Source organism: Ruditapes philippinarum, unplaced genomic scaffold (assembly GCF_026571515.1).
Source record: "Ruditapes philippinarum isolate M1 unplaced genomic scaffold, ASM2657151v2 ctg4026_1_1_1_1, whole genome shotgun sequence".
Classification (NCBI taxonomy): Eukaryota; Metazoa; Mollusca; class Bivalvia; order Venerida; family Veneridae; genus Ruditapes; species Ruditapes philippinarum.
In genome coordinates, this window is record NW_026854229.1 from 83,544 (window position 1) to 90,480 (window position 6,937).

A 6,937-nucleotide genomic window follows, 5' to 3' on the forward strand; every position below is an offset into this window, starting at 1 on the left:
CGATCGACCACTGACATTCGTCTCATGCAGCCTTGAAAATCCGGAATTATTGACCCAAGCACACCAGTTATAAACTTGCAATATTAGGTCCTTAAGCCCCATTTACAGAGTCCCGGTTTGGCGTCCCGGTTTGCCACGGTTTAGTTCACCGGGATCAACCGTGGTTAACCGGCGTAATGTCGTAGCGACTCCGTGAAGTACCGGGATAAACCTTGGTGAACCGGGACAAACGGGAGATCGCCACGGGTTGTATTAAAATGTTTAATACAACCGTGGCTCACCGGCACTCACCCAAAGGGACCCGGCACAGTGTTGGGATAGTGTAAAAAAGTAATTCTAGAAAAAAATTATACTTTATATATATTATATAAACAATATATATATTTTTTTAAAAATTACTTTTTACACTATCCCAACACTGTGCTGGGTCCCTGTGCACTCACCGGGATGTAGCCCAGAACCGTGTCTATCGGCTTGGCACCGAAAATCGCCGGGGAACCACTGTATCTATACCGCATCTATACCGTGGCCAACCGTAGTAAACCGGGATGCGTGTTAATCAATGTCAAAACACAGCAGAGCCCCGGTGATGACACGATGTCGCCACGGTAAAAACAGACAGAGCTACGGTCATTTGCGACAACGCTCCGGTTCGACCCGGTTTTGTCCCGGATATTGCCGGCAAGTCCCGGTTATACAACGGTGATAGACGATGCCGCCACAACCTCATGCCGATAACAGGCAGTTTTAAGAATAGATATATATATATACACTTGAAGTGCTACTTTGGATAATTTTGCTAAGTGAAGACGAAGAAGGCCATTCTCTGCTATTTCTTCTGATGGGAGCAGGCCTTACTGTCCTTCACTGAGTCGTTTCCAAAGATACCTCAAAATCTGTAGGCGTTGTAAGCACAGTTTTCCCAACTTTGTTCCCCTTTCCTATGGGTGGCATCTCTGCCCTCTTTTTACCAAATGACTGATGTCAACGTAGTCCAGTAGTTTTATTCTCATAAACTTGAACCGGGAAGCATCGGCGCATTACCGGGACGTTACCGGGACCGGCATCACCCGTAGCTTAACCGTGGCGAAATCGGCGATGGTCGGGATGGACCGTGATGAAACCGTGTCTAGTCGGGTCTCCACCGGGATCAACCGGGAATACACCGGGTTAGCATCGGCACTTACCGTATATATCCGGTGCTATATCGGGTACTGAACCGGGAATACACCTGGGCTCTGTCGGGGATGTGTAAACGCAATTTGATTTTTCAGATAAACACCACGGAACAACCCGGTTCACCGGCTTAAGAGACCGTAGCGATATCATGGCCATTACCGGGACAGTGTTAATGGGGCTTTACCTTACGTACCTTTGAGCGGAGATTGAGTCAATCGTATTTTCTACAACTGTTTTATTTTTTTTTTGCTTCACCTAAACAGACAAACCCAATGCAGAGAACATGATCATATCAAACGCAGTCTCTGAAATTCGTTTCTTTCTTGGTCTCTTTTACAAATTTAATAAATAAACTCACTGCATGTTCCAAATATAAAAAGATAAACATAATAACGTTTAGAGTATAATCTTTGTATCAAATCTGGTATAAGAATAATTTATAGCAAAACTCGTTTTCATTGCAAATCCGGTTGTGAAAAAAATGCCACAAAATAAGGTCATCGCAACGAGTTTTGCAATAAATTATTGCAAAGTTCGTTTTATTGCAAAACTGATTGTAACATACCTTTAGTGTGTCCTTTGCGGCAATTTAAAACTCGGGAAGATATTAATTCATTAATGGAAATGTGGTAAATCATTTTCTTTATACATACCACATGGAGCATATAGTCGGTTAAGATAATATTTCTTAAAGCGATTGCTAGCTAAAGATATTCTAATACATTTCAACAGTTGATTGTGCTTGTTATTATAGTATCAGTCCTACGAATTAACCCAAGATTTCGAAATTTCTTACCTCTGGCCAGTGATGAGCATTTAATTATAATTACATGGCGTGTCACTGTATCACTGATAGCACTTCCCTTGAATGTTTTATGATCCTATCATGTTTCAATGATGTATATTTTGAGCTTGAGGATAAAGTGAACATTCTGGATATCAGAAAAAAACTAGGATTTTCATTTTAGATTTTCATTTAATTTTTAAGAGATTCATACATGATATAATTTTTATAAGACTAAAAGAGATTTAATTACATTTAAAAAGGTTTTAGTCACTAAAACCTCACAATGAAAACAGAAATAGTTTAGTTTTATGAAAAATCATCCGTTCACCATTTCCCGTTGTGTGTGTGTGTGTGTGTGTGTGTGTGTGTGTGTGTGTGTGTGTGTGTGTGCGTGTGTGTGCGTGTGTGTTGGTGTGTGCGTGCGTGTGCGTGCGTGCGTGTGTGTTCTTTTTTTCTTTTCTTTTTCGTGAGATATGTACTTAATTGAAAATCAGCCTATTCTGAAACAGCTAATAAACAAAATTTGTTTTATGTCAAAACTGTTAATTTTGGCCTTACCTTTTTTTCAGCTTAGCTTTAAAAACCTATTTTCTATGCTGGCAAATATACAAAGTTTGCATGACCAGTCCGATCGATACAAAGTTAGTTTCAACCCCGTCGATTTCCCATAAAGTCTCAGCAGTTGCAAGGAAATAATAATATTGCTCTATATGCATATCGCACATCTAATCAACACCCATAATTGTGTTGAAGGAACTGACCGGAAAAAGGACAACGATATGCGCATATCCCCTTTGTATTGATTGATCCAATAAACAAAGTTTCATTGAATTTCAGCCGGTAGCTGAAGAGGCATAGCGAGAAATCGATTATTGCTCTATATACATACTGCATAATTAAAAACCCTTGCATAAGATATGACCATCCTAATGCATCCGCTAATAGGGTAGAACTACATGTACTGTGAATACATTGGAACTTATGGCCGTAGGTTAAAACCCCAAAAGGGTCGACTTTTTTCTTTTTCCTTTAACTTTTATGGAAAGTGCAACGAATATTAATTAACTAATAATGTATGGCCCATTTAACGATTTTTGCATGTTATTTCATTTATATTTACTATGAAATATCATATCAAGTAAACAAGAGCCACCGCCGGGCGGGGGCAACGCTCGACTTTTTACTTTTTCTAAACGCAAACATAGAAAGGTTTGAACATATCTTAACGTTTCCTTTTTATAAATTTAGTTGGTCTGTCTTGTCACATTTGTTTTGTTTAAGAAATAATATATCCCAAACTGTGATTTTATTGCTCAATAACATCACTGTTTGGAGTTCGGATGCGGGGAATTATATCACGAGGGCGTAGCCCGAGTGATATAATGATGCGCATCCGAATGACAAGCAGTGATGTTATCAAGCAATAAAATCACCGATTTGGATATATTATTTTGATTCTAACACGACATCAACAAATAAATGCTGCCGTACATGATAATTAGCTAAATTGCGCCTGATTTGTTTCCGCACTTATTGTCAGCGCGTCACATTTTTAGTGGTTACGTCACGTGTATAATGATTACGTCACATGTCTAAATATAGAACGTCAAACAGTGATTTTATAGCATAATAACACACACTTTCGGTTCTTCTTTGTTCAATAGGGAAAAATGCGGGTCGTGTTAGAATTATATATTTTGTATACATGTATATATATGAATAGAAACATTACGCAATTTCTAAAAATAGCAACATTACGCAATTTCTAAAAATAGCAACATGACGCAATTTCTAAAAAAGCAACAATGATGCAATTTCTAAAAATAGAAACAATGACGCAACTTCTATAAATAGAAACAATGACGCAATTTCTAAAAATAGAAACAATGACGCAATTTCTATGAATAGAAACAATGACGCAATTTCTTGAAATAGCAACAATGACGCAATTTCTAAAAATAGAAACAATAACGCAATTTAATTCTTAAAATAGAAACAATGACGCAATTTCTAAAAATAACAACAATGACGCAATTTCTAAAAAGAGAAACAATGAGGCAATTTCTAAAAATAGCAACAATGACACAATTTCTAAAAATACCAACAATGACGCAATTTCTTAAAATAGCAACAATAACGCAATTTCTAAAAATGGCAACAATGACGCAATTTTTAAAAATAGCAACAATGACGCAATTTCTTAAAATAGCAACAATGATGCAATTTCTAAGAATAGCAACAATGACGAAATTTCTAAAAATAGCAACTATGACGCAATTTCTAAGAATAGCCACAATGACGCAATTTCTAAAAATAGAAACTATGACGCAATTTCATAAAATAACAACAATGACACAATTTCTAAAAATAGCAACAATGACGCAATTTCTAAAAATAGCAACAATGACGCAATTCCTAAAAATAGCAACACACAACGCAATTCCTAAAAATAGAAACAATGACGCAATTCCTAAAAATAGCACCAATGACGCAATTCCTAAAAATAGCACCAATAACGCAATTTTTAAAAATAGAAACAATGACGCAATTTCTAAAAATAGAAACAATGACGCAATTTCTAAAAATAGAAACAATGACGCAATTTCTATAAATAGAAACAATGACGCAATTTCTAAAAATAGCAAACAATGACGCAATTTCTTAAAATAGAAACAATGACGCAATTTCTAAAAACAACAACAATGACGCAATTTCTAAAAATAGCAACAATGACGCAATTTCTTAAAATAACAACAATGACGCAATTTCTTAAAATAGCAACAATGACGCAATTTCTAAAATGGCAACAATGACGCAATTTCTAAAAAAAAAAAGCAACAATGACGCAATTTCTTAAAATAGAAACAATGACGCAATTTCTAAAAAATAACAACAATGACGCAATTTCTAAAAATAGCAACAATGACGCAATTTCTTAAAAAAGCAACAATGACGCAATTTCTAAAATGGCAACAATGACGCAATTTCTAAAAATAGCAACAATGACGCAATTTCTAAAAAAATAGCGACAATGACGCAATTTCTAAAAATAGCAACAATGACGCAATTTCTAAAAATAGCAACAACGACGCAATTTCCTAAAAAATAGAAACAATGACGCAATTTCTAAAAATAGCAACAATGACGCAATTTCTAAAAATAGCAACAATGACGCAATTTCTAAAAATAGCAACTATGACGCAATTCCTAAAAATAGCAACAATGACGCAATTTCTAAAAATAGCACCAATGACGCAATTTCTTAAAAATAGCAACAATGACGCAATTTCTAAAAATAGCAACAATGACGCAATTCTATAAATAGAAACAATGACGCAATTCTTGTTGTTGTTGTTGTTGTTGTTGTAAATATATATATATATATATATATATATATATATATATATATATATATATATATATATATATATATATATATATATATATATATATATATATATACACACACACACACACACACACACCAATAAATATATAATTATGGTCATTTAATGCACAAATCTGAGAAAATTCAGTAATTTAACCTTCAAGGTCAAGGTCATTAAAGAGCCCAAGCAAATTTGGGTTTGATAAACAACGAGGTCTGGTCCTTAAGAATGTTATGTTATAATATGAAGTTGCTCCCTTCAATAATAGCAGTTACCGCCAAAACAATGAAAATTTCAATAATTGGACCTTCAAAGACAATGTCATTAATGAGTGAAGATCAAGGTCTTTCGGTATATTTTTAACAGTTATCTTTAAAGATTATTATGTTCAAGTTTCAAGACAATCCATTCAAAAATAACAAAGTTACAGCCAATAATAGCCAAAAAAATGAAAATTTCAATAATTTGACCTTCAAAGTCAAGGTCATTTATGAGTGAAGGTCAAGGTCTGTCTAGTTATTTTAAAGGGATATCCCTGAAGATAATTATGTTCAAGTTTGAAGACAATCCATTCAAAAATAACAAAGTTACAGCCAATAATAGCCAAAAAATGAAAATTTCAATAATTTGACCTTCAAAGTCAAGGTCATTTATGAGTGAAGGTCAAGGTATGGCGGGTTATTTTTAAGGGATATCCTTGAAGATTATTATGTTCAAGTTTGAAGACAATCCATTCAAAAATAACAAAGTTACAGCCAATAACTGCATGAACAAGCAAATATTGGACTTTTAACCTTGAAGGTCAAGGTCATTTATGGATGAAGGTCAAGGTTAGTGTGGTCTACTGAAAGGTCTTGTCCCAAGGGTTGTTGTGGCCAAGTATGAAGACAATACACCAAGAAATAAAAAAGTTATGATCCAGGTACAAGTTTGCGGACGGAAACGGCAACGGCAACGGCAACGCCGACCTGACTATAACAATACCTCTACTTTTTCTTTCAAAAAAAAAAGTCGAGCTAAAAAAATACATAAAAACAATTACTTATAATAAAATATAAGTCATATTCGGCATCTTTTGTCCTTCACGGATAGGATATGACTTTTGTAGAAAAAGCAACGAATACAGTTTATACATTTATGGACCAAAATTTACGGGGTTTTTTTCCATGTAGATCTAATTACATTTTATTACATAAAATGATGTACCTTCTGTCCGCCATTGATATGACTTTTATATAACGTGAAACGAATATAACTTATAACTTTTTTACTTTATATGCACCAAATTTTACGTATTTTTTTGCCTGTAATATCATTTTATTATTATAAAATAGAGAATCCCAACACGACAAAATTGAATATGTTACAGGCTTGGTTTGATTGAGTCTATTCATTGACGGCACTGGAAAGTGCAAGTTACCGTCCACGCCCCACCTAGCACCGGCTTAAGGAGAATTCAACATTTAATATGAACTGGGACAATTTGGACGGCGGTTATCATGGAACTTTCACAGTAAAATTCCATGAAAAGCGGCGTATTGTTCCAAATTAAAAGAATGCGTGTGCCCTAAACAAGAAAACA